This window comes from Peromyscus maniculatus, chromosome 11 (genome assembly GCF_049852395.1).
Source record: "Peromyscus maniculatus bairdii isolate BWxNUB_F1_BW_parent chromosome 11, HU_Pman_BW_mat_3.1, whole genome shotgun sequence".
Lineage (NCBI taxonomy): Eukaryota > Metazoa > Chordata > Mammalia > Rodentia > Cricetidae > Peromyscus > Peromyscus maniculatus.
In genome coordinates, this window is record NC_134862.1 from 47,881,014 (window position 1) to 47,893,873 (window position 12,860).

The window sequence follows — 12,860 nt, forward strand, 5'->3', positions numbered from 1 at the left end:
GCAGCTGGAAAGTCTGAGCATCAGCCTCGGGCTGCCGGGAAATAGGTGGACATCTGGGTTTTGTGTAAAGAGGAAGTCAGGAGTACAAGGTTAGTCATGAAGCTGTGGACCAAGAGGCTGTTAAATGGTTTAAAATGTTATAAAATAGTTCCTGCTACAATTAGCAGGTGAAAAAAAAGAGGAGGAGGAGGAATTGGAGGAGGGGGAGGAGGAGGAGGACTCATGGATTAAACCCCAAGGAATTTATTATCTCACAAATCTGGGTTAATTTCATCCTAACCTGTGATATCCAACCTAATTCCATCCTCAATTTTGTTCTGACATCTACAGGGTAAATGCCTAATCACTCACTTGATCTCAGAACGACTGTTACATTCTCAAATAATATCACCAGAGACAGAAGAGCAGTCTAGCCTGGGGATTTGTCTTAACACAGAAGGAACAGTTTCCCTAAAGCTGGACTGGTGGGACCGATGGGACATGTGCCAGAGGTGTCAAGTAAACAGCTGCAAAAGCAGGTCTTTAGAAGGAGCTGGAGACAGACAGAGAAATCAACCTACAGAAGACACATTAAGCAGTGGAGTAGGTGATGCCATTGAGATAGTGTGGAAGGAGAGTCTCTGGAATGGAATTCATACCAACACAGACTCCAGGGGCTAAAAGTCATAAAAGATCGGAGCTCGGGTAGAAGCTGGGGGAGCCCAGACTCTCTGAAAGGAAGCTGTCAGAAAGGTCAAGCCCCTCTGAAAGGTGATGTCAAGCAAATGCTTAAGCTTGGTCCTCTGGATTTAACTTATTAAAGGAAGGATCCAGGTTAGATGCTGTTGCTGTGTGCATGCCTGTAGTTTCGGGGTCCTGCTAGGAGGAATACAGAGCAGGTGAGTGCAAGGGAGACAACTGTGTATAAACTGGGAAGACAGAACAAAAGCTGACGGTCTCATTCAGAACCCCCGGCTAGCCTGGAACTCTCTGTGTAGACCAAGCTGGCACTGAACTCACAGGGATCTGCTCACTCTACCCGTCAGCTGTTAGTATTATAGGAATGTGCCACCATGCCTGGTTGAAAAAAAATATAAAAAGATCTTTTAAAATTCTACAAAGCACAAGAAAGACCTCAAGGGTACTAATTAGATAGTCCTGTCTGGTTTATTTTTATTTTCTCTTATTTTATTTATTTATGCCTGTTTGTATCCTAATGAGAGAGAGAGAAAAAAAAAAGGATGTGGACTTGGGGAAGTGGGGAAGTGAGGAGGATCTGGAAGGAGTTCGGGGAAGGGAAACTAATTAAAATGTATGATGTGAAAAAAATCTATTAAAAATAAATAAATAAGAGTCGATACTATAATGCATGTAAGTAAACATGATATGTAATAAAGTAGTAAGTAGTCCCCTCTCTTGTAATATTTCACCTTCTCTAGTTCCAGTTACCCCTGGTTAACACTGTACCAAAGCTGAAAGAAAAATGAAAAAAAAAATCCAGAAATAAAAAAATGGATAAATTTTCAAAGAAAAATGAAAAAGAAGGAGGAGGTGGAAGAGGAGGAAGAGGAGGAGAAGGAGGAGGAGCCAGGGTAGACAAAGGGCAATTATTTGCTGTTTACATCTCCATTATAATTCTCCCCAAATCAGATTTTGATATATAGTAATATGTTATACATCAATTAATAAGTTATTGTATAATTTATATATTAATACATACATTTAAGTATTGGGGGCATCCATGAGAGAAAATTCATCTTTTAAAAACAGTGTACAAATATTTCTATTTCATTCTAGACCCAAATTATTCAATTATCTAATTATTTTTGGTCTCTGCTCCAGTTTGCTTCTTTTTTTACGAGCCATGAGTATGAACATTCCTTTGCATTCCTTTCTTGCATATGTCAGTGGGTTTTTGTTTAACTATTAAGCCTTAAGCCTGGAGCTATGTGTATTTATATTTGGAAGTTGAATGTGTTTTTGTACCTAGTAAAATCAGAAGATGCTGCTCAATAATTATAAACATTTCTTCATGGAGATTTAGGCAGACAGTGCTGATTCTTTAGAAAGAAAAGCTAAGAAAACCAACAGGAACATTTTACTTGATACAGCATGCCTCATTCGCTGTGTATTCTGACCGAGCTATGCCAGGGTTTCTTTCACTTAAGACCTATCTTACACATGTCTGCATCTCTATGAAAGCTCCTCAGATAAATCTAAAATGGAAGCCTATGGTATTTTAACATGGAAAAAAATGTTCTGACAACACTAAATCGAAACTCTTGAGCAGAGAAACACAGTTGTATCAGTTATTTTCATTGTTTGAGAATTTCATTTGCACATGCAATTTGCTTGATCAAGTCCACTCCTCTTTTCTTCCCTTCCAACTTCTCTCTCTACTACTGCCTGCCAATTTCATGTGTTATTTGTTTTATTGTAAAACCCACCAAGTCCACTTGGTGTTGCCAATATATGTCTGGATGTAGGGCCACCTACTAGAGTATGGCTAGCCTCTTGGGATCTGCATTTTGCTAAAGTCTAAAAGAAAGTTCACGTACATACCTGATTAAAAATGCACTATCCTTACCAAATGAGGCTCTCTCTTGGGATGTTGAACATAAGAAGTAAGGAGGAAGAGGGGTACTTTGGGTAAAGTGATGTCATCATTTAGTAGGCTTTAAGACTCAAAGACAGTGAAGATCCTAGGTTTCATTTAAAATAAACCCTGACTTTTACAGCGCTCTTGCCTGTGTCTCTTTGCAGTCACACAAAAGAAATATGCTGATCATTTGCTTTGCAGAGAGAAATCCTGGATTAGAAATGGGTTCTGCTTTGAATACCATGGCTGAAATAGCATCCCAAACTGGCACACTAAGCAGATATTACAAAGAAATACACAAATGTTTGCATGGTAACCACAAAAAATGAATAAGCTCATTATCAAGGTTCAAACTGTGGTAGATTTGAAAGTTTGTTTGGCAGTGACTAATCCTTAGAGCTGATTTTTCCTCCATCACTGGACAGGTTGGCTGTTCTCATCTGCCAGGCTTTTCTGGGCTAACACCCACTCACCTGTCCCCAGTGCCTTCCTTTTATGATGTCTGACCGCCCTTGTCATAAACTGTGCTCTATCACACTGCCCAATCTATAACACTCATCAAACAGCTTAACTCATTTTTAAAAAAAGATATGAAGGATGTAAAGAATTGCATTTTTTGGTTTTATCTTCATAAATACTTTCATAAAGGATGACAACACTTTACCCCAAGCACAACCTCTTCCTCTGTACTTGTCTTATGCTCACCATCCTGAAGCTGCTGTTGTTAGGGAGGCTTCAGGAAACAGTTCCTTCTGGAGAAGGCCACTGACCAAGTGTTCACGTTCTTCAGCTTGCATGCTATGTGTTGCCTGTTGTGCCTATACAAACAGCTCCTAGTGAAATGTATCATGGCTCCCTGGTGATCTTACTGCTGTTCTTATGTATAGATGGTGGGTTTCTGCTCTGTTCTCTTAGTTTTCCCTTTAGGAAATTCTTAATTCTCTTTAATTCTTTCATAGAAAAAGAACACAGTCCTAGATAGTCTGGGACTTTGAACTATCTGTGGACTCTCCCTTGTTTTTTCTTTCCATAGAGCTTTTCCAGAGTTGCTTTTCTCTGCCACACTAGGTTCAGACTCAGCCATGCATACTTTTCATCTAACCTAAAAAGTATTTGTATCATCATCATCATCACCACCACCACCATCATCATTATCTTCTCCTCCTCCTCTTCTTCCTTCTCCTCCTCTACCCCCTCCCCTGTTACAAGCGTTCCAGATTCCTTATAATCCATTCTCACCTCAGCTTTAATCATGTATCTTTCCCCAAATCATGTGATGAGATCTATTGTTCACTACCTTCCCTGTTTAACTTTAAAATGAATGTATTTTATTTCTCAAATACCCCTCCCACTATTTCTAGCAATGAGTGGTCTTGGGGTACATTTCTAACCCAATAAGCCTTTGGGGAAGACTCCCACCTCTAAAGGAAAAGACAAAAGCATTACAAGGTAAAAAACTATGGCCGTTTTGTCCTTTCTGTTCTTCTTTTTTAGAAGGCTGATGAAAGGTGTACGTGTGTGGCAGCCTCGGGAGGCAGAGGGCATGGCAAGTAAGAAGGCAAGGACACAAAGAATACAGTGACAGAGGAGTGTCTGATGCTTGGATGGCTGTTGGCGTCGCTCTAAGTCTGTCTAGACTCTGGTTCTCTAACTCCATTTGTATTTTACCATGTATGACATCTGGATACCAAGAAAAGTGACACAGTAATCCATAGAACTTTACTGAGAGGTCTTGTAATTTTTGGAATAAAATTACTTAAGGAGGGCTGGAGAGATGGCTCAGTGGTTAAGAGCACTGGCTGCTCTCCCAGAGGACCCTGGTTCAGTTCCCAGTATACACATAGCAGCTTACAACTGTCTGTAACTCCAGTTCCAGGGAATCCAACACCCTCACACAGAGATACACGCAGGCAAACACATCAATGCACATGAAATAAAAATTTAAAAATTACTTAACTAATAGTGACAGATGAAAATGATCCTAGTATTTTAAAATGATGGAAGTATGTCTTGGAAGACCTATTACATCAAGATCGCATTGCTCTGCTCACGAGATGCTGTATGCCCTTGAGGTCTGTTTCTGGTCCAGCATCTTCTCACTTATTCTTTCTGCACACTAAAAGGTTGTCCTTTCATCAAAGCTTCACCTGAATTAGCAAATTAACATAAATTCTTGCTATTTTATATTTGCTACAGCACCGACATAATTTTGTTATTTTAATCTTCCTTATAAAATAAACTACTTTTACAAATAATCTGTAAAAACCTTTAGTCCAGCAAAGATCTATTAAGACCAAGAAATCTGTTCTAAGGCTATCATGGTCACCAAATGTCCTTCTCCATTGTCCCATGCTCTATTTGCTACATACGTGTAATGTATGTACACACACACATACACACAGACATCGCACACATACTTCTCTCTCACACCACATCACACATACATGTGTTTCACCACTATTATTCAAGTCTATGTAAACAGATGTCCTCTATATTTAAATGTATTTGAGCCAGGCGGTGGTGGCATACACCTTTAATCCCAGCACTTGGGAGGCAGAGCAAGGCGGATCTCTGTGAGTTTGAGGCCAGCAAATGAGTTCCAGGAAAGGTGCCAAAGCTACACAGAGAAACCCTATCTCGGAAAAATTAAAAAAAAAAGTGAGTATTTGAGCAGATAATAGTCATTTATTCTTTGTAGGTAAACACACATACACACACACACACACACACACACACACACACACACACACACACACACACCTTGTCTTCCTATTGCAGGAAAGAGATTCATCCATGTTTCCTTCTATTATAATTTTATCTTATTTTAAAGACACTATTAGCCCAGGCTAGCCTCAAACTCATGATCCTCTGTCTGTGCCTTCTGCCACTTATCCTCAATACGTCAGTCAGAACGTATTTACCCCAAGGCCAGATATACCTAACCCTCTGTGCTGTGTATTTATTGCTGGGCCTTGCCCACCCTTGAACGCTTCAGTTGCGTTTACCAATCAGACAGGGCGGAACCGAGAAAGGAAGTCAGTTATACACACTAGGTAGGATATGGCGTTGTAGAGATCAGGATTATAACTACACAGTTAACCTGCAGATGGGGTCTGGCTCAAGGGTGCTGCCATCTCCAGCGGAATCTGCTGCATTTGGGGAGCTGCCAATTCAGCTGTTTAGTTCTCATGCCCAACCCATGATGTCAAAGGACATTCATTAAAATTATAATGAGTAACAAAATGTATATCTATCCCTAGGGAAAAAAAAATCTCCTTGGTACTGTCTCTACTCTCTTCAGATCCAAAAGATACTTTCCAAATGAGAGGCCTAAGTCAGTGTTCATAGGGCAGTGATACCAAAGTCTTTCTCTTTTCAACAAAAACCACCACTGACATGTGCATTGCACAAAACTGAGAGAAACATTCCATAACACGCAGGAGCCCATGAGGAGTTCAAAGGCAGAGCAGAGGCAGAGTGGGGTGTTGATTCTCAAGCTAACTACCAGGGCTGAAAGTGACCATGGAGAGAGTCTGTTATCTTCCCAAGCAGTGGCTAGAGGGCTTCACACAGGCAAGGCTGAAGGAGACATGGAAGGGGAAGGCCAGAACAGATCCACACATGCAGCTGAGAGCCTCCTGGACTTTCAGAACACTCACAAGCTGCCATTAAAGACAACTGCACGTGACTGTGTCCAGTCATGTGATGGTTTTCAACATGTCCCCTTCTCAGCCACTATTAAAAACACTACTCAAAAAGAGTGCGTCAAGAAGTTCTGCTTTCCTACTGAGAAGTGGATAGCAGCGTCTGCCTTTTGCCCTCATGACAGGGTTACAAACTTACAGGGACACGTTAGACTTGTTCTCCAAAGGACAAGTAGAGATGTCGTTTTTCTCGTTCGCAGCATCTTCAGATCTATCCTTTCTATTAAACCTAACGCTCTTGTGGTTAATGCACTTCACAACTACAGCAGAACTAATTTCAAGCAAGTGTTCCAGACAAATACTTCTCATCTTCACACAGTTCCCTTTAAATATGGGAAGATGTTCTGTTCCTTTTTTCTCACAGCTCACCACAGACATAAATAAAAGACCATATTCTCCTCCGTGATCCACAGACCAACTTTCTGAGAGAGTGTGTGTCTGTTTATATGCCTTTACTTTCTTTCATACAAATAGATAAAATCTGTAGTAGAAAATTGCCTGAGTAACTTTATTTCGTCTTTTGCTTACTTCTGTGCATTCTTGTTAATACACAAAACATTCCTTAGATGACACAAAAGCACGTGGAGTGTAAAAAAAAAAAAATACATATTTTAGAAATACTAAATAGTTTACTGTGACTAGTAATACAAAAAAACTTTTCTTTTTCTTATGTTCTCAAACTTGCAAAATATTCTTTTGTGTGATCCCCGTTACCGACCAGGTAGCATCTTGCCATAGTTAAAGGAATAATTAAAAAATAACAGTAGTGATAATAACATGTAATGGGCATTTGATGGTTTCTATGGCCAATTACTTTACTCCTTTGTACTTGTGAAGTAACCAGTCAAGTAACTAGCATTTATAGCTAGTGAAACTGGGGCACAGAAACGTTTAACTAACTCCCCAAGAGAAGTGAAGAGAGAACAGAGATCGGATTCAAGAAGTCTGGCATTAAAGCCTACTGTCTCGATGGCCACAAACTGCTTTGCATAACAAAATTATATACTATGGCCACCACACCAGAACTGATTAAGAGCAGCTGCGAGACTCCATCATCCCTCCTCAGACCATGTTCATTAGACTAAGCTTCTACCTCGACTGACTCCTTCAGCTCTTCCCAGAAGCTTGCTGGCATCTTGAATTACTCAGACTGAGGACTGAGCTCATCTAATTCGACAAATCCATCTGTGCCCTTTTATAGTTCGAAGACGTTCAAGCTTCCTTAATTAGATAATGGGATCATGTAGCTAACAGTGCTCCTGACAGCTCCACATTTTAAAAAAAACAGAAAAAGTTAAAGACCATTGTTATTCAAATTGTAAGCACCAGCAGCTTGCTTTGGCTTTGCTAATAGCCTGAAAAGAAAGGAATTCAACTAGGTATAGAAGGGAGCAGGTGTACTCAGCGGGGCTCGGGACCAGGTATTGCAGAATTACACAAAAGAAGTAGGGTAAGTTCAGTCTTGCCTGCGGTGCTATTGTGTTGGCAGAGTGTCTTCATTCACCGGGAAGGTGATCCTGGGCTCAGGGGTCTGTCACACTTCCTAACTGCAGAGACTTGGGAAGTAGGACACAGGTTCTCTCTCTCTCTCTCTCTCTCTCTCTCTCTCTCTCTCTCTCTCTCTCTCTCTCTCTCTCTCTCTCTCTCCCTCCCTCCCTCCCACCCTCCCTTTCTCTCTGGCAAGCAGTTCTTGCTCTGGCATGAGCCCAGGCTCATTCAAGCTGTCCCTCACCAGTGAGCACTGTGCTCATTCTGCCCCGTGACAGACACCTGCACACAGGGAGTGGCCGGCCTAGAATGAGGGTTTGAGATGCAGCCTTCACACTCAAGAGAGAAACCTTAATTTTCCCAGTTCCTTCCTGAAATATTTTGATGCTATACTTCAACAGACCGACATTAAAAAAAAAAAAAGAAAGAAACATAACTGAAAAATAGCTAAAAGTCTCAGCTGTGTCTGTGACATTGTCCTTGGAGGAGAAGAACGCAGTGTTCTGCCGCCAGCCATCTGGGTTTAAGCTGAAAATCAGACATACATCAGGAGGGACCTATACTTTATGGATTTCAACAATCCTAATGAATTTCTCCTTTCTTCTCTTCTTTCCATTTCCCTCCGTGTTTCACATTTCTATCAAAAATTCAATTCAATGATAATGTTTCAGTCAGAAATTCATTCGCAATTATTCACTTATAAAATTATATAATTTTATATAAAATTATATAATTATAATATAAAATATTGTATTATATATCACTTATAAAATTATTATAATTATAAAAATATAAAAATATTCACTTACATATGTGCATACACATATCAAAGCACAACCTTGGAAAACCAGTGAGACTGATGATTCTTTCAAGTGTTTGGGGATCAATTCTTCAGCTCCTATTAGTTATACTGTCACAACTGTCTAACTCTTATGAACTAAAGATTATATAACGCAGGAATAAAAAAAAAGTGTATTCACCATCAAGTTACTGTAAGAGTAGGCGAAGGAGTTAATATACTCATTAAACATAATATCTTCTAGCACAGTAAGTATTTATTCTTGCCAACTGTTTTGATAATTACTTGTCTTATGTCATCACTATTATTAAAATAGCTGATATACCATGGAGCAAGCACATTGCTTAAATCTGGATAAGCTGATCATGACATCACTTGTTCGTCATAAAAATAAAGGATGAAATTTTATAATTTGTAACCACAGGGACTGACCTCTAGGGGAATAAGCTATAAGCACAGAAATAACACATGATCTCGTTCATCTGTAGAATTTTAAAGAATTGACCCCATAAGAGAACAGGATAGAATATTGATTATCAGGTTATGGGGAGAGAAGTGACAGGTATGAAGTTACAAGTAAATGGGAAGAAACTAAGGACCAGTGTTCTGTTACTCAATGAGGTGATTATAATTAATGGTAATGTGTTATGCATTTCAAACTAAACAGAAGAAGGGTTTGTAAGTCTTCTCATAAGATAGTTGTATGAGGTGATGTGTATGTATGCTAATTACTCTTAGTTGATAACTATATGATTTACATATTAATCAAATCATCACATTGCATTCCATAAATGTGTCTCATAATTACAAATATACAATGAATAGCCAACCAGTTTGGACATGCTAACTTCTCAATAGCCAGTTTGGGGAAGATACATGTTTTTTGGATCAAATTACCAGGTCCTAAAAGTGCAGTTTCTAGTGCCATTCACTGGCAATGGAACCAAAAGTTTTAGTGTCCAGAAGCAGCTGAATGGGAAAGGGGATGAAGGTATAGAAGGTGTGATAAAGAATGAAAAGAAAACAAGAGCAAAGGTAAGATGTTCTTTTCTAAGGAAGCGTAGCATCGGTGAAGATGTCATAAACACCTTCAAATGCTTGCAGTATTGTCATGTTCTATGCTACTCTAAGGAGACAATCCCACCCTGATGGCTGAAGTCAGTGTTTGCAAAACATGTTCTAGCAGGGCGGTGGTGGTGCATGCCTTTAACCCCAGCACTCGGGAGGCAGAGCCAGGTGGATCTCTGTGAGTTCGAGGCCAGCCTGGTCTACAAAGCGAGTTCCAGGAAGGCACAAAGCTACAAAGAGAAACCCTGTCTCGAAAAACCAAAAAAAAAAAAAAAAAAAAAAAAAAGAAAGAAAGAAAGAAAAAGAAAAAAGAACATGTTCTAGACACTCATGGTGTCTCAAAGAGCCTCTGGTGGAATTTTTGAATTGGAATCTCTGTGAGTTTGAGGCCAGCCTGGGCTACAGAGTGGGTTCTAGGAAAGGTGCAAAGCTACACAGAGAAACCCTGCCTCGAAAAACAAACAAACAAACAAAAAATTATTGAGTAGTATATGTAGTATTATTTTTATGATAATACCAAAAAGCAATTTTGTCTCCCTCATTCTCTCACTAGTAAATGATCTTTCCAGAAACGGTAAAGCATCTCACATTGCAAAAGCTGAATAGAAAAGCAAGTGTGAGACCCTAGCACTTCTCTAAGAAGACAGATTTTAAAAAGAAGAAGAACTTGTAAGAATGCAAGGCATGGTGGCACATGCCTTTAATCCCAACACTCCAAAGGCAGGATCACACAGATCGCTGAGTCTGAGGCCAGCCTAGCCTACCAAGTAGTTCCAAGTCAGCCAGAGCTGCACAGAGGAACCTTGTCTGGAAAAAACAAAGAAACAAACAAAAAAACCAAACCAAACAAACAAAAAAGACTTGTAAGAACTACAAAACTATTTCTACTGAATGTTTTTTCATATGTTTGTCATTTTTATTAGCACATATTGGGTTGTTTATTATTATTAAAATAAATATTTTAACTGTTGTTCTTATGGTAAAAGTACACATAATGCACATGGAAACGGTAGAGTTCACAACTGTGTTTGAGGATGAAACTGTCTGAAGACTGTTCAAGGAATCCTGAGGAAACGGTCTGAGAGCCTCAGGGTTAGATAGAGCAAGATTTTGAAAATATGAATTTCAATTCATTTGAGTAGTTGAAGGATTATGACTGGCCCTTTTAAAATAGCCTCTAGAAAACATTGGAATAGTGAGGATGGATGAGAGAAGCCTTACAGACATTGACTCTCATGGCTGACCTATAAGGTTTCTTTCAACTCCACCATGAAAGGACTCAGAAAAGATGGGGAGTTTACTAAATGTATTGTTCTCAAAGATCTGGTGTGAAAGTTAGCAAATAGGCGTGTGGTTAGAGGTGGAAGTTTGAGGGTAGAGTGGCAGGTGCAGAACTCCAGGGCAGCAGAGTTCCACGTTGTGAAGCACTCTACTAGCAGTAGATTCAAGCTGGACAACATCTTGAGGCCCTGGTGGAAAAGTCATCTACATTTTATTGTGAGCTCTCTTCTTAGGAAGAAGGAGAATGGAGTCTAGACTCCCCTTCTGAGTTTCTCAGGGTGTTCCAGAAACTCTAAGATTCTCCCAAAGAGAAAAATGAACACAAGCACAGTCTCAGTCTTTGACATAGCAGAAAACCTTGTGACCTCTGGCCATTGTTGTCAGTCTGTCACCTGGTCCTCAGATGCATGCCCTTCTTTTACACAACTTCATAGAAAATTTTTGCCACAGTAAGTAATATGTTCACAGAAGAGGAAATGTAAAGGATAATGACAATATGAGTGTGTTAAAAATACATCTGCAGCTGGGGAAACAGCTCAAACCAGAGTGTGTGCTTAGCAAAGATGAGGTCCTGAACTCAGTCAACAGCACCTCAAAGAGGAAACCTACAAAACACAGTAGGATTCAACCAAAATGCAGGTAAAACGACACACGAAACAGCTAATTAAACAAATAGCAGTGTTTAATTAACACAATAGTCACAAACAGAAAGTGACATGTTTGAGATGATAAAATTCAATGTGAAGGGCAATTCAGATTTATGCTAGGAAGAATTGAGGCAAGCAGTTTTTTAAAAAGCCATCTCTCAGTGTGCATGAAGAAACCTCAACTGTTTCAAAGTTTCCAGATCTTAGACATTTCTCTCTCTCTCCCTCTCTCTCTCTCCCTCCCTCCCTCCCCCTCCTCCTCCTCCTCCTCCTCCTCCTTCTCTCTCTCTCTCTCTCTCTCTCTCTCTCTCTCTCTCTCTCTCTCTCTCTCTCTCTCTCTCTCTCTCTCCCCTACTATTCATAGAGTTTAAATTTAATTAAGCACATTCTTTAAGTACCAACAATAATCGGACTATTTCTGTCTAATTATGAAAGAAATGCTACCATCCATGTTTAACTGATATACAAGAGCTGATGGTATAGGAAAGGTAGGGACATCTCTGTCCCTTCAGGAAGAAGGGAGAGATGTGGGACAATGGCTATTGAACACTGAGTACAACTGCTCAGAGGCTCCGTGAAGCCACCACTGAAGATCTGAAGCTGGGAGGAAGCCTAAGGGCCAGAAACTCAGCAAAAATGGACTTCTACAGACTTCTGATATTTCTATTTTGGTGGGAATTGAGAAAAAATACAAGCAAAAAAGGTTTCTCATAATATTTCCTAACTTATGCTTTCGGACTTAGTCAGAATCTAGAAGCAGCAAGAGAATTTGAAATGAAAACACTATTGAAATTATAAGTGATTTGCCCACTAAATGGGAGACATAGACACATACACTTCATCACAGGTATGTGTGTGATTTTAGGGCAGTATCTCCAAGGGGTTTATTTTTAGTTAAATAAGAGTGATTGATTAACAAGGGCACCTGGATAATTTTCACTGCTCTAGTAACTGTATGTTTTAGATCAGAGCATAAATCTTGTTCTATAGAAAAGTTAAATCAAAGCATTTAACATGGACACAGATACACATATGTGCAATCTGAGTAACATGTTCTTACTTCATCCTACAGTAGAATTTACACATCCTATAAACACAACAGAACTTCCATTTTAAGTAAAATAAATTTTACTTTTCTGATTTCATCTCCTTATAGTTAGATAAGGAGATATCATTAGATATCTTTTCTGTTATTCTAAAATACATGTCTGCTCCCTTTAACGATTTTTAGTCACAGGATGTGGTGCCTTGGCTTTGACGTCCATCTGGAAGACCATGAACAATGTCTGAGCTCT

General features: G+C 39.5%; 1 protein-coding gene across 6 annotated transcripts in view; it reads right to left on the reverse strand.

Annotated features, from left to right (window-relative positions):
- Ptprc (protein tyrosine phosphatase receptor type C) overlaps positions 1–12,860 on the reverse strand; it is a 107,643-nt gene that overhangs the window by 80,242 nt on the left and 14,541 nt on the right. The window lies entirely within an intron of this gene.